Below are 23,265 nucleotides of genomic sequence, written 5' to 3'. Positions count from 1 at the left end.
TCCCCCTCTCTCTCCTCCTCCCTCACTCTGGTCTTCATTCATTGGTGCAGATGGTGGGTCAGCTCTAACCCCCACACCTCCTCTGCTCACCTCCTTTTATTTGTTCTTTGAGGTCCTCGGCGAGCAGACCTGTTGCGGAGCAACGTGTGACTCACTGAGCATGTGTGGCAGGCGGGGGCCTGGGTGGGTGGGTGAGTGGGTGGTGGTGTGAGAGAGTGTGTGTGTGTGTGTGTGTGTGTGTGTGAGAGAGAGAGAGAGAGAGAGAGAGAGAGAGAGGAGGAGAGAGGGGAGGGGATGGGGGGTGTAAGCGAGGCATGGCTTGCACACACAGTAGCTCTCCCTATACAGTGCCAGAAGTCTATTCCTGCAGACTTGACTCCGTGGCATAGACACACATACACACACACACACACACACACATCACCCCCCCTACACACACACACACACACACACACACACACACACACAAACACATCAACCAAAACACACACAAACTGCTCTTCACATTAATTAGCAAGGGTTACCTGGGCCTCGCATCTCGCAGTAGCACAGACAACATAAGGGATTATTAAGGTGCCGGCCTGAGAGGGTGAACATTGTGGTTGTGGCAAGTGTAGTCCCTCCCCTCCCCTCTTTTCTCCTGAGCAATATCATGGCGTATCATGTCTTTCAAGGTCATGGGAAGGTCATGTCTTCATATGCTGTCATGTTGAGGTTTGTTTTGTTGTTTGCTGTTTGTTTGAGAGCATTTCTGACAGGCAATGTCATTCATGTTCCATCTGAAAAAGAACAATTAGAAAGAAAGAAAGAAAGAAAGAAAGAAAAAAAGAAACCCAAATACTCACACATTGTCAGATACATAAATATATCTTCAAACGGAACGGGAGGAACTAGCCTCTGGGGCGCGGTGATGCTCACTAGAGAAAGTGCTTCAGAAGAATCAGAGCTCATGCAAGTCTGTGCAAAGAATAAAAGACAGTGAGAGAGAGAGAGAAAAAAAAGAGAGAAGAAGAGAGAGGGAAGTCAAATGGCAGAAGAGAAGAGGAGGAGGAGATGATAGATTGAGTTAGAGAGAGAGAGATGAAGAGAAAGAGAGTTGGGGAGGAGGAGAGTTGGAGAGAGAGAAAGATAGATAGTGATAGAGGGAGAGAATGCTGAGAAGGAGAGACACAGAGGAAGAGAGACAGAAAGAGAGACAGAGTTAGAGGTAATGATAGAGGTATAGAACGAGTTAGAGAGAGGCAGAGGGAGAGGTCGAGAGAGATAGAGAGTGTGAGGCTGACAGAAGGGCAACAGAAGGGAGATGTCTCCATGTCTCCTCCACCTCCACCTCCACCTCCTCCTCCCTGGGCGCTGGTGAAACCCCCAGGCCTGCACTGGCAGCGGCTGGGCCCTAGCCCCAGCAGGACCGTGGGATCGGATGATGCTCTGAAATAGGATTAGCAGCAACTGGATCCCTTTGGCATGGGTATCGGAATTTTCATTACAATGATCTTGGGTGTGGTGCGCAAGGAATGCATCCTGAAAGGAGAAGCACACCGTGGCAGAAAAAAAGAGAGAGAGAGTAAGGTTGGGAATAAAGACTCCACCTCCCCCCTCCACACACACATCCTATGATCATACGCACGCACAGGAATACACACACACACACACACACACACACACACACACACACACATGCACACACAGATATATATACTCACGCAAGCTTTCTCTCTTATTCGCAGTCTCGCTTGGACATGTTCTTTTGAGCAGACACAACCTCCCATTCTGCTGTGCACCTTGCCAACTGTGTTATAAATCTGCCAGGCAGTTGTGTTCTATGGCACACATCATATCAACAGCACACTCCTATTTGAGCAAGATATATATGCATCATTTCAGATCCTTTTTTGTACGCACATAATCTGTCAGTAATTATGAGGTATCGGAGAGGATCCATGCATACAAGATTTTCCATCAGATCTCAACTTGAAGAAGCTGCAAAAAAAAAAGTCTTTCAGAAGCCTAATCCTTGTGCTCTGGCAGTGAGGCCGTAATGTAAACCCTCAGCCCTGGTGTTTGCTCCCAATCTAACGCTTGGTGGTAGTGGTGGTGGGGAGACGTGTGGCCGAGGAGCTTCCCTGATCAAGGGTCACGAATCGGAGGAGAGACCCACGGGGCAGAACTCTGGAATTACCTCTCCAATCCTGGAGTGAAAGCCATTCTTAAGGGGGCAACAAAGACACCACTGTTTAGCCTTTGCCTTTTGGCCCTGCAGAAATCCAATCTGTAGCCACTGCCCAAAGACCCCGTGCACCCCACCAACCCTCCCACCCCAACACACACACACACACACACACACACACACACACACACACACACACACACACACACACCACCCACTGAACTACAAGGAAGGGTGGAGGAACTCAACTGGGCAAGAGAGACCGACATGACTGTTTCCTACAAGCTCTCGTTTATTAATTCTGGGCGTCCCCTTCCTTTCCAAGAACTGGGACTGAGGCATCAGGGCTGGGAAGGGACAGGAAAAGTGTGCCATTTGGTTGAAATTCACATGAAATTACATGGAAATGTGGAGAAGTATATCACTGTTCATTTGATTGTTGCTGATCCTCATCTACTGTGTAAATGAAACCGACACATTATAAACTTAAAAATTCCATTAGATTGACTCAGGCTTGCATTAGTGGCATTTTGGTTCATGGGTAAAGCACTAGTATGCAGGTGTTTACTGCTTTCTTTGATTATGCGGACTAGAGAGAAAAACCTGTCCATTTCACCAACCCCTTCATAGTTTTGTTGTAAGGGTTGAGAACCCTGACAGAATAGCAACAACATCTGAACTGCAAACATTTTAGCATTAAAAATATATGGCTCAACTACATCAGTTGGAGGCTAGCAAGTTTTTAGCTATGCCAACTTGTCCACTTGTTGCTGTTTGCAAGACAAGTTTAATATTTAGCTAGTTAGCACGCTACGTTTGGGTAATAACTATCCTTGCTCCTGCTTCAAATAATGTTTCTGGATTGCCCGACTGAAGAGGCGTGAGAGAGAAAGAGCACCTCCCCCAGTATCCTCCTCACTGTTGCTTTGATCCAATCGGTAATCCTCGACCTCGAGCGCTTCACAGGCCGATGTGAGAAAAGGTGCGTCTAATCTGGGTGGAATCCACAAAGAGCCTGTCCCCAAGCCGAAGCTGAGCAGCTTGTTTCTTGCTCTTGGCCAGCGTGCACATGGCAGCGGTAGCAGCTGTCTGTAGGAGTTGAGAGGGACGTTTGAGAACTCGCGGCAGCTGGGTTAGCAGGCTTTTAATTTGCATGTTATAAGGTGAAGGCGACCAGCTTGGTGAGAAACGATGGCTCGGGCCCCCAAGTAAAGTCATTACTGAGCTATTTGCACAAAAACAAAGTCCGGCGATAGTCTGAGAGAGACGTAGGCTAACTGTACAAGTCAAGAGTGTCTTGGCATTTGCTAGTAAAGTGCATTACTTAACAAGATGAGCATTGGAGCATTCATAGTGTTTGTGTCACATAGTAGTCAGCAAGTGCCTTTTAGCCTTTTAACTGTCTCAGATTCAACAACTCATTTTACAAATTAGGCTGAACATCCTCAAATATGGAGGCACAGTTCAGTTATGAGATAACAACAGACTAGGAGAGACACTTCAACGTGGTTAAAAGACCACCTGCCATCTGGCCTTTGGTGAGGATGTACAGAAGTCCCATAATTGTTTTTCAACCACACCCAGTTACAAAATGGGATATTCTGCAGCTGTGGGTTATCTGTGAACACCTGGGTTAAACACAGTGTTGCCAGGCAACACCTACTGTGACACTACTACCCAGCATGCAATCCAACACAGAGGAGCAAAACATGTCTGGGTTTTCTCATGGCTAGCAGTTAGCTAACATTATTTGCTGCAAAATACGGTATTGTATTACAAGACTATTTTGCTGTCATGCAATCAGACTCTTGTACAAAAAAGAAGTAGAGAGTTTCCCACTGTTACAACACTGTGGACAACAGGCTTTGGCCTTTTACATTTATTGACTTTATTTTCTTGAAGTCAGCATGTGCTAATTACTTTCCCAGAGAGCACAAATAGTCTACAATGGCGTGACAGCCTCCTTATTGTGTTTTTACTCCTTAGGAAATGCCATCTCAGAGTTTACCCTTACAGCACGACAATCGTTAAATGACACGAGAATCGTTGGTGAGACAAAATAAAACGTGGTGCATTTCTAAGCAGATAAGAGGGATAACTATATTGTGTGGCGGAATAACATTGGCACTTAGACTCGGCGCAGTAATATCCTCACTCCAAAGTGAAACTGAAAGTGCAAGAGTGAGGATAATACTGCGCCACACAATATAGTTATCCCTCATACCTGCTCAATGCACCACGTTTTATTTTGTCTCACCATACTTGGTCGTGTGACTACTCGTGTAACTGTTTTTTTAATAGGGAAAACATGGAGATGTTTGGTCGTTTCTAACTTCATCTCTGTTTGGATCCTAATGAATGAACTGGACTAGCTAAGTGCTATCACCGTAGCGTCGGGCACCAGAGCCAGTGAGTGCACGCAATGAAACGTGAGAGGTATGTATCAACTCGTCTTAGTTAAGGGAATAACATAGTTTAATATGAAAAAAACAGTGAAGTGTTCCTTTAAGTTAAGCCTATACCCAGGACTCAAACCTCTGCCAAGTCCTGGTAATTTCTTCTTCTTCCTCCTCTTCTTCCACTTTTCTTGCGCCTCAGGAGTGGAAGCACTAATTATCTTGGCTTAATATGGCAGCTTAGACCCTCGGTGGTGTCTCTTTGGTCTTGCGGAGGAATCCCAGGGGTTGGGCGAGCGAGCAGGATCCTATCAGTCATGGCTGGAGACTTCAAGGGGCAGATCCAGATCTGAGGGGACCTGACGTGAGCAGCATTCAGACCTCAGGGGGAAATCTGGACTTACATTATTAGGTCATATCCAAAAGAAGGTGCTGGGGAGTGGTGTTTGTGTTAGTTTGTGTGTGTGTGTGTGTGTGTGTGTGTGTGTGTGTGTGTATGTGTGTGTGTGTGTGTGTGTGTGTGTGTGTGTGTGTGTGTGTGTGTGTGTGTGTGTGTGTGTGTGTGTGTGTGTGTGTGTGTGTGTGTAAACAAGTTGGGATTCTGTTTCATGCAAATGCAGGGACATTTATCCCAGTTGACTTGACTGCTTGACTCTCCTTGTCGGAGCGTCGTATGAAGTTCTGACTGCCACTGTTTTCAAGGTAAATACATGGTAGAGAAACCACATAACATACTGTAGCCTGAAGCATAAAGTATTGATTTCACCCATGAAGGACAAACAAACTGCTAGAAAGAAGTAATTACTTGTTTCCACATGAGGAGTTTTGGAGCAAACAAGGGGGAAAACATTGCTCCACATAGCTCTACTATCTTGTGTACTGCTCAATTGTCCACTGGTCTCATAAATCACTGAAATTAAAGTGCTAAACACTTGTCAAAGTCACTATTTGTCCTGGAATGAGCTCCCATTGCGAATGGTAATATGCCTGTTACAATAATGAGGGACGGCAGTGAGCGGTCTGAAGTGTGTTGTGCTCAGTGGATTATTTTCAGTGTGTCGTGCATGGGAAAATATACAATGAGACAGCGATAAAAAAACAGACATAAAAGAGAACAACTGAGAAGTTGCAATGGGGTTATGTCGTGCTGAAGCAGCAGAAAGAGGAGGGGGTGAACTGTGTATGTGTGTGTGTGTGTGTGTGTGTGTGTGTGTAAGGGAGTCGCAGAGAAACTGGCTTACAACAGCCCCAGTGATTCCACCCCTCTGCAACTCTGAACGGCGTCCAAATCGTATACATTGGCGAAGGCGAGGGCTGCAGCAGCAGCGGTGGTGGCGGCGGGGCCGAGCGCCAACTCTCACAGCTGTCGCACATTTTCAACAGATTCCACGGGACCTAGATGAGGCTTCGGCTTCGGCTTCAGCTCCGGCTTTCGGCGCGGCATTCCTCGGCCATTACACACGGCCTGAGAGGAATTACCGTAAACATCTGATATTGTGGAAGTGAGAGATTTGCCACCCCGACCTTGCCCAAAGCACTCCGGAACTCCGGGTCAGGGATTTATTATCTCAGATGGGCCGCAGAGGTCACAAGGGGCCCTTTTCCCCCCCCCTCCCTCGCAGTGTTCCGGCAAAAAGCCCTGCAGATCCCAAGTGTGCTATTCATTAAGTACACTGTGCAGCTTTGTGCGGCGGACTCTAAGGAGAGGAGGAGGGGGATGGGGTGCCGAGGGGGGGTGGGGAGGGTTGGGGGGTGGGGGGAGGACACATGTTACTGTTGCTCTATGGGTATTTGTCATAAGAACGGCATGTCTCATCACAGCCATTCCCAGCTGTTGGTTGTAGTATGCCGATGTGTCCCAGCCAATCCCCGAGCAACAATGGCCACATAAACAGGATGCCTTGAATATGCAATTGCACAAGTGTGTTAAACGAAACCCCTCTGCAACTTCAACCCCACTTATGTGTGTGTGTGTGTCTCAACACAAGATTTGAAGGGGTTCTGAACTCGATTGCACGTCTAAAATACAGCACATTATATCTATTTTAGTTAAGTAGCCTACTGTGGCTGTCTCGTGAATCGTCAGTGGGGCTGCCTGATTTTGAATATATCAAATAATGTTTTTTTTTTGTATAAGCCCTTATTATATGCTGAACTGACTTGTGTATTTTGTGTACAAGGGAGGTATACAGCATCTCTCTTTAGGATGTTTATAATAGATGTAATATATAGAGAAGCAGAGAGAAAGTAACGAGAAACTTGCTGACGGATCACAGGGACTTTGTAAATAACTTCTTCAGCTGTCCTTGTAGCTGAGTTTATCTGTCTGCTGAGGCACCAGCCTGAAGAGCTACAGTTGTGGAAAGGCTACATTCCACTCTGTTACAGATTCCACTTAGCCCACTAGGGGGCGAGCTGCAGAAAACCTCTCTTCCTCCTGAAAACTGAAGTCTATTTGTACAATCTATTACATTAACTGCCTTTTAATCTTTCTTTTTTTAACTTCAATATGTTGTACAGTAAATGCTAAAAGTGAGAGATTTTGGTTTTGCCGAATGTCTTTCACTTTACTCAATGGAATTTCTCTTTTTTCTAAGCACATTCAGACCATTAAAAAAAAAAAAAAAAAACCTCATATACGTAGGTCCCAGTCTTTTGAAGAAGTCTCCTCTGAATCATATAATCTGTTTACATTTCCTGGGGAAGTACCATAGGAATGGAGTGAGTGGCACTCCAACATATTTTAGAGCTTAATAAGCGCGGACAGTCAACCTTGCACACGCAGTGCCAGAGTAATCCGCCACAATTTTTTAAATAAGCTTTATGCGAAAATGCACTCCAGATGTGTCACGTTTGGCAAACGGCATCTGGCCAGCTGAGAGACGGAGAGAGAGAGAGAGAGAGAGAGAGAGTATTTCTTCAAGAGAGAGAGAGAGAGAGAGGGAGAGAGAGAGAATTTCTTCAGAGAAAGAGAGAGGAAAGTCAGTCAGCTCTTTTCAGATTTTCCATGACTGGAGCGAGTGGGCTCTGGGAAACGCTTCGGCTCCCCCACTTTTTCCCCGTCGTCGTCGGAGACCCACTCAGAGGAAGCAGGAAGTGGGCCCAAGTCCTGCGTCATCCCCCCTGACTCACCCAAGCCCCTATGACTGAATCTGACTGGGTGTATATACACGTGTGTGTGTGTGTGTGTGTGTGTGTGTGTGTGAGTGTGAGTGAGTGTGTGTGTGTGTGGGGTGGGGGGGTTCCTGAGCCCGTGAGAACTCCCGGAGTATGACTGAGGCGATCAGCTCGCCCACTGCCCGGCCGAGTCTCGGTGACTCAGTGCTGATTAAGGTGCTCTGCCGAGTGGGCCTGCCGCCGAGGTGCCCTGGACTGAACTGGGCCCGGCAGCCCTGGAATGAAGCCCCCTCACACACACACACACACACACACACACACACACACACACACACACACACACACTCAGACGAGTCAGAGGAGGAAACCCGCGCCGCGTGCTGCCAAGACCGGGCAGGCACTCCACCAGCAGTCCTCACACTCACCAGCCCATGGACAGAACAGTCAGCAGGCACATACTCATCTCTCTCTCTCTCTCTTTCGTCTTCTCTCCTCCTCCCATCGCATGCAAGCCCCCACTACCCGACTAAACAGGAGGAGGGGGGGGGGGGGGGGGGGGGGTTCTGCGTTCGCCAGGCTGAGTTGGGCTGTGTACTCTCCTGATCTGGCCCCTGACAGCCGATGAATCATCTGTTTGGAAACTAGGTTAGCGCACAATGGTTCCTTCATGAGTCTATACAATGGCAGATAGGCTAACACACTTAGCACTTATTTTACCGTGTGTCGGCTCACATTTGCATAAGCAGTCGAGAGGACGGTGTTTTACTGTGTTTTTTTTACTGCAGTTATGGCGGCCTAGGTCAGTTATGGGGTCAAAGGTTGTACTTGTTGTACTGTAGGTCTAAGCAACATAGATCAGGTTGTGAGATAAATCTTTTTTTTTATAGGTCATTAACCCATAGTTTCAGCACTAAACCCAGAGCAAATACATTACAATGTAAAGTTGACTATACGATCCTTTCTTTTATAGTCAGAGTCCATTTATAGCAGTGTTTGGTTAACTATGCTACATTTTGCTTCCACTATAAGCCATACGCATATGAGGTTTCCATAAAAGCTTAAAGTCGTGCAGTTGGTTTATAGGGGAGCTTTATGGAAAAGAGGCTCTAAAATGCTAATGTTGTCGCATAACTGCAGTGCCTATAAACGTATAGCAGCATACACCCCTTTATTGCGAATTCAGCTGGCATGGAATGAACCCAGGTGAACAAATGTGGTTGAGTGTAGTTTCACATGTTCGCTGAAAAACTCAATAACATCTCTCTCGCATGTGGCAGGTGGTCTTTTTTCGACTAAATATTTTCAAGAAGCTCCATAAAAATTGACGTCCACTTACACGAGCAGAACAACACCCTGTACGGCCGGCGTCGATGTGTTTCCCAGCTACCAGCGGCTCTGGCTCGGGCTCTGGCTCTCCTCTGTACTGTCTACCTCGAGGGGAGGAAATTAAATGTTAAATATTTACCATTACAGTGGTATGTGACCTTGTTGACCCTACCGGGGATGGGGAGCAGCCGCATTCCTTTAGCGGAAGTTTATCTGTCTTTTCCTTTTTTTTTCTCCCTTTTCCATTTCTCCCTTTCTTTTCTCCTGCTGCTTGTCCTCCCAGGGGGGACAGACGTTTTGTAACCTGGTCGTTCGCGAAGACAATGTTCCGAACGTCAGTAGAGTCGAACAGTGATGTGTTGTTATGAGTGTGTGCTCTGGCTGGAAAGAGGAACAAGGTATCCTTAGCAGTTTTGTGTGGTGATTTATGGGACTGGTGTTTCGACCTGCCGTGTTAGCCTTGTGTTGTGTCAAATCTTCCTCATCAAAGACACACGCTTTGTGGGGGTTATTTATACTCCAAAGGGACAGTTTTTCTGGGAAGGAGACTCTCAGATGTCTGAACAGCGAAAAGGGAGAGCAAAAAGAGAGAGCGGAATGCACTTCCGTTGAGATGATTTAAACTTTCATTGACGCATGCCCAGGTCAGGAATTCCTTGGCATTCCAGTCATCCAGTGACCTCTTCGAACTCAGAGTGAATGCTAGAAAGTTCAAATTGTTGCCATGAATGTGGTTTGAATGTCTGACACTATCCAATTTTTCACCCCCCCCTCCCCCCTTCTTCTCCTCATCCCCCATCTTTTCAAGGCTTTTTTGCTGTGAGTACAACACTGAAGCAATCTGTAGACGGACAGTCATCCTGAATGTACTCTTGGCCAGGAGAATGTGACTGACTACACTACACACTAAACACCAGAGTATTTTCTCACGGCCGAAGACCTCGGCCCAGAGCGATGAGAAAGAGGGCCGAGGGAATGATTCAGACATTTGGTTAGGAAGTGGTCCATCCCCATATGGTCGTTCCCTGAACAAAGGATGACTAGTCGTCCCTTCCTTCTATTTATAACACTCCTTGGATTTTTTTTTGTCTGTGATTGTCTACTTCTTCCATCAGGAAAGGTCACAGAAAGACACTGGAGACAGAGAGACACAAAGAGAGAAGGGGGAAAAATAATTGTCGGAGGACAATTTGCTACCATTCAACAGCCAACAAGGAGAATTTAACAGCCACTTTATTATTATTCTTCTGCAGTTTAAGTAGTTTTTCATGCCAAAAGTCTTTTCCTGCTTACAAATCACCAGGAAGCAATGGGACAGGCTCCTCTGCAGGGTCCTAAGCTCCCCCTGGGGTTCAGGCCTTTGATCACCTGTATCGCTGCCCATTGAGTTAAAAAATAAAGCAACTTGCTGGGCTAAGCCTGAGTTCATGTCTGGAAGTCCTTGCCTCTCCCAGCCTCCACCTCCACTCCCCCCCGCCCCCCGCCCCCCATTCTGCCCTTTTTTGAGCCAGCCTTTGTTCTTTTCACTGTGAATCTGGGAACAAACCATCTCCGCACCGGGGGAGGCTGGGAGGGACAGCAGGTTATGTGGGAAGCTCTCGGTTGGTGGTGATGTCTTGTTTCGGCTAAACAGGAAGCTCTGGGATATACAAATTGATTAGTTGTTCCAAGGGGGGCAGGCTCTTCCTTTTTTCTCTCTTCTTTTTTCTCTCTCTCTCTGTCTCTTTCTTTTTCCCTCTCTCTCTCTCTCTCTCTTTCCTCCCCTAACAATCAATCACGTATTACAATCAATCAGGGCAGGCTTCAAACAGCTGTCGGAGTGACAGCAGTTGTGTTCATGTTTGTTTACACAGCACCAAAAGTAAGCATGTTGAACCGCACAGCGGCTTATGAGCCATGGTGTGTGTGTGTGTGTGTGCTGGTGCCATTATTTATGTAGCTGCATCAACCGTGCATGCCTCCACTGATATAAGCACCAAGACTAACACTGCACACCTGTTCCCGCAGTCCGCGCGCTCACTCGTGTTTGTGTGAGGTGTGAATTTGAAAAGATCAAATTGCACATTCCTGATAGCGCTTAAAGAGACAAACTGCGGCAGAGCCCGGGCGGATTCTCGGACGGAGCAAGACCCCTCCTCGGTGCCTGGCGTCAGACAGAGTAGGCACCAGGGCCAATGACTGCTCGCTGTTGTAAAAGTTTGTTAATTGGCCCTTTTAAGGAACAGAACACAGTACCAGAGGGGATTTGGTGGTGGTTGGCGGGGGGGAGCTTGGGTGTGTAGGGGGGGATAGACCCCCTTTCACCCCCCTCTGTTCTCCTCCCTTTACCTCGTCTTCTTCCAACTCCTCCTGCCCCCCCCTCCTCCTCCTCCTCCTCTTCCTCCTCCTCCTCCTCCACCTTCTTCTCCTTCTGCTTCTTCTCCACCTCCCTCTCAGTGCAGAGGCAGCCTTCCCTTATCAGTGCAGGAAATCATTGGACACCTCCGGCAGCCATTAATCAGGCCTGGAGCCCGGCTGGAGCCAGGGAGTGGAGGCAGTGGAGGTGGTGGTGGTGGTGGTGGTGGGAACACTGGAGGTGGATGAGGGTGGTGGAGGTGGTGGAGGTGGTGAGGGTGGCGTGCAGGGGATGGGCCCCTGGCCCTGGCGCAGCAGAGGAAGCCCAACCAGACAGAGAGAAACGCTCCCCTAAGTCCAGCTGAGCTGCTGCTGTTACACGGCTCCCCCTGCACACACACACACACACACACACACACACGTACACATACACGTACACATATGTACACGCACACATACACACACACACATCCTGGCTCCCAACATCTCACCCCTGTCCACCTCTTGGCCCCCTTACACTCCCTCTCCCTCCTTCCATACTCAAATTGATTTAGGCTATTTACCCCCCCCCACACACACACACCCCACCCCACCCACCCCCTCTCCAGCCGGCCCCATCTATCTGGCCTGGTCTGACAGTTTTACGCCGCCCCTTGCCGTGTTATTATATTGGTGCTGTGCTGCCTGCAACAGTCGCACTAATGAAAATTTAGGCCTAGACATAATGCCCTCTTTCACAGGATGTGGACACAGAGTGGTTCATACTTATGGCATGTTTATGGCCCTGAGTGCGGCCATTATTTTTTATTTAAAGCAGTTTGAGTGTAAACTGGATTCTAGTGTCATAAATAAATAAAGGCACAAATACACCATACAGGAACTATTCAGAAAGTGCTTTGTCATGTAAATCCGTAAAGACACGAGACGAGGCGAGACGTTCGAACCTTTATTGTGTTTGCATGCACGCCAAAAAAATGCAGGTATAGCTGCACATCGACAGATACGCACACACATACACACACTCACTGTACAAACACACACACAGACACACACACACACACACACACATGCACACACATGCCCGCAGCAGATCGTATCGGTATATATCACAGGTTCCGATCGTTGCATCCGGAGTAAAACTGCCGTTAAGCAGCTCAGGTTAAAGAGCTTCAGGTTAGCGCTCTGCCTTTAGCTCGCAGTGGTTTATTGGCCTCAAGCATATAACCTGATTACTTCACAGTGTCATGACAACCTCGTCTGCACACACACTCGCAAAATACTGCCATTGGTCACGGTTGAAACTCAATGCCAGCAGAAAAACGAAGGGACACATTAGTGTTAACATGCTCCGAGGCAAAACAAAGTTGGATGTAATTGATTTAATACAGGTTGCCATGACTCGGACTTACCACATGCCATTTTCATTAACATAACTGACTGATTAATAGGGTATCTTTTGAGCTAGTTTTCAAGAAAAAAAATAGCAAATATAAAACATTAAATCACACTGTTACACCAGTCATCAAATGAACAAAGCAGAAGTAGTCTTTAGTTGCCGTTTTAGACCTTAACATGAAGCTCATGAGATAATCAAGCTCTATGCTGAAGACATCACAAAGCCCATTTAGCACAACATGTTAATGGTTCAAAGAAATAAATCAGAAAATTGGAGGACATAAATTATATCAGGACATAAACCAGCAATTGTGTAAGAGCATTTTTCTAAGCACAACCATTGATCTGACAATCTAATCAGCCTCCAGGATATTTCTACATAAAAACATTAAAGACACTATGGCCAGAGGAAGCCCAAATGGGGACGGGGAACCCAGTTACGCAACTCGCTCATGGGGCCACTAACAGTGTGCTGTTATTTTGGGTCATGTTCATCGGCCTGTAACCGGCAGTCTCCATATCAAACTGTCAAGTTATCAGGGTCAGACGCATGTTTGGAGACACAAAGTCTCTGATCGTCTTTTGTAGGGAAGCTCAAGTTGGCCGCGTTCTATTCACCCCCTGTTGAGATATAAAGCATAAGATTGTTCTCACATCCCACCAAATATGGCAGATGATAAGAGTGTTTTCTCAGAGGCTAACGGAGTGCACATCTCTATAAATGCTAGAAGTGTTAGCAAAAGATTAATTGTGGTATTGGTTCCCACAAGATCAGAAGTCGAAGAGAAGGGAAGGATGGTGGATGGTGGGTGGGGGTTGTTCGAGACATTCCAAGTTTAAAATGAAAAGCTTCTGTCTCGCGCACTACAAAGGCAACATGTAAATATTGAATAATGTGTTGCTTTTAAGTCTCTACTTTGTACCCCGTCAAAGAATCTCATTAATGACGGCCTTTTTGGTGTGGTCGTGGCGACATCACATGCTCCCATGAAACACACACACGCACACACACCCACCCACGCACGCACGCATACACACACACACACACACACGTACACACACACACCCACCCACCCACACACACGCACACACACACACACACACACACACACACACACACACACACACACGTACACACTCGCACGCACACACACTCACCCACCCACCCACACACACGCACACACACACACACACACACACACCGCTCTGATTAGTTTGTTATTATTAGGCAGATCAGGACTAATACCACAGGGTGCATTGCCTCTCTCCATTTGTACTCAAGATGTGTCTTGATCCTTTCATTCTCTCTCTCTTTCTCTCTCTTTCATTCTCTCTCTTTCTCTCTCTCTCTTTCATTCTCTCTCTCTCTCTGACACTTCGGGGTGCAAAATACATTACTGTTTTGATTAGCTGTGTGTTATCCAGTGTGGCGTGTGCATGGCACATGGTGCACGGAGGTTGGGCCAATATCAGGGTGGGAGGAGGAGGAGGGGGTGCTTATGATCCCATGTGGGGAACAGTTAGTACGGGTAGTCTGCCAATTTTAACACTTTAAAAAAGTTTTTGATGAAAGGATTATTAAAGTCTCATCAACTAATAACGGCGATATAAAAAGTGTGTGTAGAAATATAAGTGTTCACATGTTACAGTTCATCAGTGATTTTCCCTATAGAGCATCTGTGAATATGGTCCACGAGTCTTGTGATTCTATTTACAGGAGTCCCGCAGCTGCTGGCTGTGTCTCATCATGGCCATGGCTGCATATGTTTTTTACTACAGCAAAGGCCACCAAACACAAGCAAGTCACAACCCGGAGACCGTGACCTCTCTCTGTGTTACATGTCTTGCACTTACTAAGTGTATTGAGTCATCTGTCTCCATCTTTTTTTTGTGTGTGTTTCTTGTGACTGACGTACTGTAGTCACCGCACCAGAATGCGTCTCTGGGCACCCAAACAATGGGCACTGATCCTGTCTGCTCCGCCGCTAACCTCTCCAGCACACCCCGGCCTCACACCTGAGACGCCCGATCGGCAGACCACATGAGAGGGCCTTCGCGGCGGGCCAGGCAACGGGCATTGTGCGCGTTGGGCGTGTAGAGTTTCCCCCTTGTCTTCGCTTCGACCCCGGCCGAGAGTCGCTCTCGAAACATTAGCCGCCAAGGGTGTTAATCAGCCGTCGTCTGGCGTGAGATGTTGTGAGAGAGAGTCCGACGGCTAAGTGATGTCACATCTTGTGAATGTGTGTGTGTGTGCGCGCGCGCGCGCGTGTGTGTGTGTGTGTGTAGAGACTACCAGGCTACCAGGTGGGCTTGAGTACACATGAAATGGTCTCTAAGAGGTACAGGTGAATACACACAAACACACAACATACACATACACACACTTACACTTAAATGCACAAACATGCACACACATGCACATACATGCATACACATGCATGGGTACATATGGTGAATACACACGGACACACACCATACACACACACACATCCACACCCACACCTACATGTACACACATTCATCAGAATGGCAGCAGCGGTTGAGATGGTTAATAATAAGCACCTTCCGTGTATGTTTAACATGTCTGAATGACCCTCACAAAAGGTGTGTCTGTTTACACTGATATCCTCGGGGTCACGGTGAAGACACAGGGCGGGAACAAAGCTTCTCCTGAGAGTTACACCTCCCTCCACACCTCCCTACCCTCTACCCTCCACCCTACACCTCCCTCCACACCTCCCCACACCTCCCTCCACACCTCCCTCCACACTACACCTCCCCACACCTCCACCCTACACCTCCACCCTACACCTCCCTCCACTCTTCCCCACACCTCCCTCCACACCTCCCTCCACACCTCCCTACCCTACACCCTACACCTCCCCACACCTCCCTACCCTACAACCTACACCTCCCTCCACACCTCCCTACCCTACACCCTACACCACCCTCCACACCTCCCTACCCTACACCTCCCTCCACACCTCCTCACACCTCCCTACCCTACACCCTACACCTCCCTCCACACCTCCCCACACCTCCCTACCCTCCACCTCCCTCCCCACACCTCCCTACCCTCCACCCTAAACCTCTCTCCCCACACCTCCCTACACCTCCCTCCACACCTCCCTACACCTCCCTCCACACCTCCCTACCCTCCACCCTACACCTCCCTCCACACCTCCCTACCCTCCACCTCCCTCCACCCTACACCTCCCTCCACCCTCCACCTCTCCCCCTCCCTTCCCTAAGCTCTCTACACAGGCTGGTTTTCAGCCCTCACAGGTATATCCAGTCCTTAACAACAACAACAACAACAACATCATTCACAGCCAAAGAAAAGATAGCGCTGTTTGTGTGTGGCATCGCGGAGCTCAGATATTCCAGGCACGTGTTGAAGTCTGAGATTTGTCTTGCCTCTCTTTGTGGCTGGCAAACGACTCTACTCTCTCTGCCACAAATGCAACATGCTCTGCAACACAACATCCTCAAGCAGTAGTGTTGATCCCTTGCTAATACAATTTTTTTAAGACAACATGGCTTGAGTATCGTGAAAAAGCAATGCTTATGTTAATGGCGCCATTTCTAGTGCATGGCTGAGAGAGACATCTATCATTGTGTGTGGTTTGTTTAGACTGTGATGGTTGAGTGACAAAAACATTTCACGTTGCAGACAGGACATGGGTCACATACACTCGCGGGGGGGGGGGGGGGGGGGGGAGAGAGAGAAACAGAGAGATAGATAGATAGATAGAGAGAGACACACACATACTGTATATACATATATTATGTATAAATGCAGTATATATGCAGTATATACAGTGTGTATATATATATATATACATATACATATATATATATATATATATATATATATATATATATATATAAAAAGACAGAGGGAAAGAGATGGAGAGAGATAGAGATAGATACTGTAGATAGAGAGAAGGAGAAAAAGAGAGAGAGCAGCTATTAACTGGCTGGTGCGCGGCGATATCTCCAGGGCACAGCTTTCTCAGTGCGCCCATGCGAGATAAGGTCACAGCGAGGCGTAGCTGGAAGTGAAACCTGAAAGGGCTGTGTGACAAGAACACATCAGGAAGGAAATAATCAATTTAGGGCTTTTAATGAACAACCCGGCTATCGGCCCCCCCCCCCTGGCCCCCACCACCAGCACCGCTGCACTCAGTGCTGTTGCCCCACTCTGGTTAAACATTACAGAGAGAGACGAGAGAGGGGAGAGGGGAGAGGGACGAGGGAAGAGGAGGGGACAGAGAAACAGAGAAGAGAGGAGAAGAGAGAAAAAAAGAACGCGTGAGCTAGCATGTATATGCATGCACACATACACTCTCGTAAGTGCGCACACACACACACACACATGCACGCACGCACGCACACACACAGACACACATACATACATGTACGCACACACACACACACACACACACATATACTTGTCATATAAATATAAATACCTCAGAGCAAAAACACACACACATACACACACACACACACACACATACAGTATACACTTGTCATATAGTTTTACACTTGGAGGGACTGATGTGTGGACTACAGTACATGTGTCCAAACACACTCTAGGGAGCTGCATTTCTTTACAACTCTCTTTTTTCTTTCTCACGCTCACACACATGCACTCTCAAGCACACACACACACACACACACTGTTAACACTAACTTATCCAGCAAGCACACTCTGTCTGACACAGATACCTTCAGTTCACACACACACGCACATGCACACACACACACACACACACACACACACACACACACACACACACACACACACACACACAATCCAGGTTCAAAGCCTTACGGTGCAAATTTGACAGCTCAAATCCATCTCCATGGTCAGCAGTGACAGGCCACAGCGTATATTTTTGGAGAAAGGGGGGGTGGTGGGACTGGGTTTGGTCAGTGGGGGGGTGGGGGTGGGGGTGGGGGGTGTAAGGGGTCGAGCCATAAGCCGGTCTGAACAGAGGATTCTCCATGTCCTGGAGGGGGAAGGGCAGGTCCATTGAAAGGAGTGGTGGTCATGCTGTCATTATAGAGGCACCCAGAGGGTCACAAATCCTCCTCGTTTTAAGTTGATGGGGCACAAAAAGAAGAGGACAGCGCTTTTGATGTGGGCTTTAAAGGGCAAGGAAGAATGGGGAGTAAAGAACGGAGAGAAAGAGAGAGAGAGACAGAGAGAGGACAAGAGGAGAGAAAAGCGGAGGCTCTCCCAGGCTTGTTAATGATCAGCTGGTTCATAATGTCTCGTTAATTACAATCTCCAATTAGGACGGCCAAGTATTTCCTCTCCTTTTTTTTCTGCAAATGAGTTCATTATACCATGTTCAAATTAGATGGTGAAAATAACTGGAGCTGTCAGAATGTCTGAATGAAAACAAAAAATATAATTAAAGATATATCAAAACTATATGTATAGTTATCTCTTTGTATCAGGGAATGGCAGAGTAATGAAAAACTCAGTTATACACGGTTATAATATAATTATATATATATATATATATATATATATATATATATATATATATATATATTCTAATAGTAATTATAATGTAAAGATATTGTAATACGTCATGAACAGGATACTCATGGGAAGTGCCATTAAAACAAAAACCTATATGGATACATCAAGTCTTGGGAAAAGAACAGATCTAAAATATTTCTAAAAGCCCACTTTTGTGCCATATCCTGTAGAATGCATTTCTATTTACTTCCACAAATCACAGGATATCCTCATGTTTGCTCTTTCCCAGGACAAATCATAAATACCTCAGAGCAAAACACACACAGACACACACACTGACAGACACACAGACACACACACACACACACACACACACACACACACACACACACACACACACACACTAACACACACACACACACACACACACACACACACACACACACACACACACACACACACACACACACACACACACACACACACACACACACACACACACTAACACACACACACACACACACACACACACACACACACACACACACAAACACACAACCCCCACTCCAAATGGCATTAATGTATTTTCATAGCTACAGCGACCCATGCCAGGGTTTTTCCTTTTTTTACCATCAGACACAATTAAATGGCAGTAAAACCCAAAAGGCTTCGAGGGTACAAGAAGCGAGGCGCTTTCTAGGAGGCGGGTTGAGCTCTCCGACCCTCTCTCTACGCGTCACTGGAGCCAGAGCGGCCATAAAGAGTCCCTAACACTAACAGTAAACGGATATAAAAGCGACTCCCAGCTCCTTCATACGGGCCATTCTCTTGCTGTGGGCTTTGTTTATGGGCAAAACGACAAAATAAAAGTAGAAGAGGGGGGGGGGGGGGAGGGAGGGTGGAGGAGCATGTCTGGAGTCTCCCGCAGTGGGTGGCGGCCGTTAAAAAAAAAAAAAAAAGCACGTGACACAGGCGAGAGCGGTGACAACTTTAAAAGATGTGAGGAACATGACGGAGGAAAGAGTGTCGGTTAAGTCAACGTGCCACCAAAGAGTAACCCACAGTGAGCACAGCTCTGTAAAACAGACTTATTTAAAAACCGCCGTAAAAGACAAACTTCCCTTCCAGAGCGCTGGTCAAGACAAAAAAGGGCTTTTCTTTTTTTTTACAAGTCTTCCACTAAGTGTGACTGACCAAACTGTGACCTGATGTGATTTCCTTCACAGAGGATTGAATGTAACAGAGACTCTCTGTCTCTGTTACTCTCTGTCTGTCTCATCTGCAAATCCTCTCCTCTCCTATTTCACTCTCTCTTTCTTCTCCATCTCATTTTCTCTCAATCCATCTTTTTTTCTCTGTCAATTTCATTTCTCTCTATCTATCCATTTATTTGATCAACCAACCAAACAAACAAACAAACAAACTGCTCAATCTCTCCTCTGCTCAGCCTCAAATACCACTTCTCATTGAGAAGTCTGGATGAATTCAGTGAATAGTGTGCCTTACCTCCTCGCATCTTCTAAAAGCTAAATGAATAAATGTCTAAATAAGTTATATGAATATCTAAAAAATATCTCTATATAACTTTATTATAACTATATGAAATATATATATATGTTTCTGCATGTGTAGTACAATCAGAAACCCTTAAATAGAAGGTAGTGTTCACCACACACAAACTATTATGGCATTAATTTCACCATGACCTACACGTGCACTGGTCCCCTTCTCACCCCACTCAGGGGCAAACCCACACCAACTGCCCCCAGGCTGGGACCTCTGGCCCTGGTGCTCTGAAGGGGAAGACATACCTCTTCCTGAATGGAGTGAGTGATGTAACACAACACCTGTGTAACCCTTTGAAATGCCATAACTCCTCTACCCCAGGCGCTCTCCCCGAGACCTTGATTGAAGCGCATGGGAATTTATAGTGCCTTCCATATAGTGCACATTTTGGGACAATTCAGAGGCATGAATCACTCTCAAATGCTAAATTTAAAACACTGCTGAACATTTTTGGTGGTGGTGGGGGGGGTCTTGTATTCATAAAAACATGTGAAACACTCAAATACTATAACTGTGAAATCCTTGAATATATTTACAAGCAAGTAATAATAAAAAAAGCAAATTTACCAGGTTTCCCTCGTCGTTAACATCTATCATGTGGTATTGCATTGTCTGTTGGGTAGACCTAAACATAGAAATATATAGTGTTCATAAAGTGCCACTAAGGACATATTGAAGTGTAATTAGATTAAGTCTCTTTATGGATATGAGTTGTGGTTTAACTACACAGTGGTGTATTTCCATTTTAAGACGCTTGCGGGATCAAGCCGAGGACAGCAAAGGAGCATTTAAAAGTTTTGTCGTCATCCTTGTTATTAAACGAGGATCACAAAGATAGAGGACTGAAATAATGATTTAAGACCTTCTCTTCCATGGCTTTTTGCAGAGCACTTACAACTTTCCATGTTAAGTCTTCATGATTTTAAGCCAATTGTTCCAGGTCACTTCCTTAAGACCTTAAACAAAGGGAAGCTAAGGTGCTAAACAATGTCAAGTATGCCCTTGTCTCTCCAAAGACACACCAGTGTTTGCGAAAAGCCGTCAAGAGACAGCTGGATCAAAGTGACGAAAAAAAAAAGGAAAAAAAAGAAACCTTGGGGCATTTCCTCCCTAAGAGAGGAACATTTGGAATTACCCCCCTGATCAATCAATCCTCCCTGGCTAACACATCATGTCTGCAGTCGACAGACTGATTCAAGAAGCCAACTGTTTTTGACAGAGCAGCCCAAAGAGTCGGACCCCGAGGCAGAATTTTCTAGAAGCATTTTTTGAAGGCTGTCCTTCACTTCACACGGCGTCTGACGGGACATTTTGAAGTGGTGGTGAATATTCCAGTGGTTATCATGACACAGCAGAAAATCCCCACGTTGTTCCAGTAAGCCACCGCAAAAAAAGGGGGGGGGGGGTTGAGTGGGGCGGAGGGGGAGAATCCGACGGCCGTGGAATGGCACGTTGCTGACCATTTCCTTTGTAGCGCACAGCCCTTCATTTTCCCTGCTAAGTACTTTAGCTCTCATTTAAACTTCTGTTTTGCAAAATCTGCTTAGCCGCACTTGTAAAAACCTCCCCTTTCTGCAGCTTAGCCGGGGCGAGAGCCGCTCTGGCAGTCTTCGTGTCACGCTGCTCAAAGACGCTAATTCAATCTGATTGTGAAATTTACTACATATAAATCCCCACACCTGAAAGGAGTGCCCGTGAGGCTGCTATAGTCTCTCTGACGGCACTGAGGCTGTTTTATTAGGAGTCAAAAGATAAACTCCAATGGCGTGCGGCTTGCTAATTAACGGCCCGCACATTCTTAACACTATATCAAAGGCTCGGCTCTTTCAATTTGGATTTAACAAACATGGGGACACCTGCGCCATTCCAGCCATGGACTTTTCCTGGGGGGGCTTTCATGCTTTGTTCCCTCTGCCCACCCACCCCCTCAGTCCCGGGGGAGAGGGGGTGCGGCCACTTGCTGGCCAACAGCAAACGCTCAGGGTCATCCCCTTTCTGTTGGATTGGGTGTGTGTGTGTGTGTGTGTGTGGGGGGGGGGGGCAAGGGGTGGACAGTGAGTGCTCTGGAGACTGACATCAGGAAGGCTGTCTGACCCTTCAACCTAACTCTCTGCTCAGGCTGCGGGAGAGCGCTAGCTCTGACCCTGTCAGTGCATTTGATCCGAGCTCTGATCACCTGGGAAAGTCAGGGGTTGGTCTTGTGCTAAACCGCAGCTCTGACGTTTGTAAATCATGCAGACGAAAACACAAAGCCAGGTGTGAAAGCGTTTTTTTTTTCCATTATTATTATTATTTCATTACACTCACACGGATATTCGTACGGACTCATATGGATGAGCCTTTAGGGGTTTAGTGTTGTCACAAAGACACAATCCTACTCGTTTACTCAACAGGGAGCGCTCTAGGGTCCTACACCACTGATGTGCCTCAAGAAGATAGAAGCTCTGGCATATTTTCAAAAGAGATTTGAGGCCAGTAGTGCATGGAGACCTTCAACAAAACATAGCATTACGCCTCGACAAGGAACAGCACCAGCGGATGTTGTTTGCAAACACAGAAAATGGTATGAAAAACACGATGTGTTAAAAACACACAACTACTTTCGGGGCCAAAGGGGTTGTCTTTTTTTGCCCCTTCCTCTCGTCTCTTGTTTAGTAAGACACACATGGCAAGAGACGCCAGCCCGGACCATTTTATGGGTGTCTTTCATGCTTTGCCACATATGCACTGAGGTTTGCCTGACTTTATGGGCCATATATTTCTGAGGCAATTTGTTTTTAGTGCGAAAGCGATGTCGCTGGTAAGGTCTGCTGGCCGAGCTGGCCGTAAAGAACTCCCCTTGCATTAGCGATGGCGCAAGCCGACTTGGGGGGAAAGACAGGGCGGGCAGGGTGGGATGGGGGTTCGGCAGGGTGCAGGAGGGGGGGTTTTGGGGGGGGGGGGGGGGGCTCTTTTGCAGTGAGCCATGCAGCAGCAAGGCCTCTCAGCTGGAAACACAATCATAATCACCTTGACATCCATCCAGAACACCGTGGAAACCTCAATGTGAGGTGTTTACTAAAATAAATACATGAAATTGCACTGAGAAGTGGCTATAATATACGAAGGAAGGCCTAAAGGAGGTCAAGAGGCCATGATGGTAACTATGGTTTTCAGATGTCGGGGAGGGACTTGAGAGGAAGGGAGCGTGGCGTGTTTGTTTACCAAAGTCGCTCGGCATCTATCACGGTGGACGGCTTTGTTTGTGGTTTGATTCGGTGACAGCGCTCACATGCGAAACCGTTTTTGCGAGACATGTGACATGGGTTACGCACAAGGCCTTACCGAGCTTAAATCAATCCAAATGCTGATGCTCTCTCGCGGGGGCAGTAAAAAGAGCTATGCGCCGGCTTTTTACCAGCTCTGAGGACTTTGTGAACCTTCACTGCCTGCAGGAACACTAGTCACATGGCTTCACAAGCCCC

This window comes from Sardina pilchardus, chromosome 21, assembly GCF_963854185.1.
Source record: "Sardina pilchardus chromosome 21, fSarPil1.1, whole genome shotgun sequence".
Classification (NCBI taxonomy): Eukaryota; Metazoa; Chordata; class Actinopteri; order Clupeiformes; family Clupeidae; genus Sardina; species Sardina pilchardus.
This window is presented reverse-complemented; position numbering follows the sequence as displayed.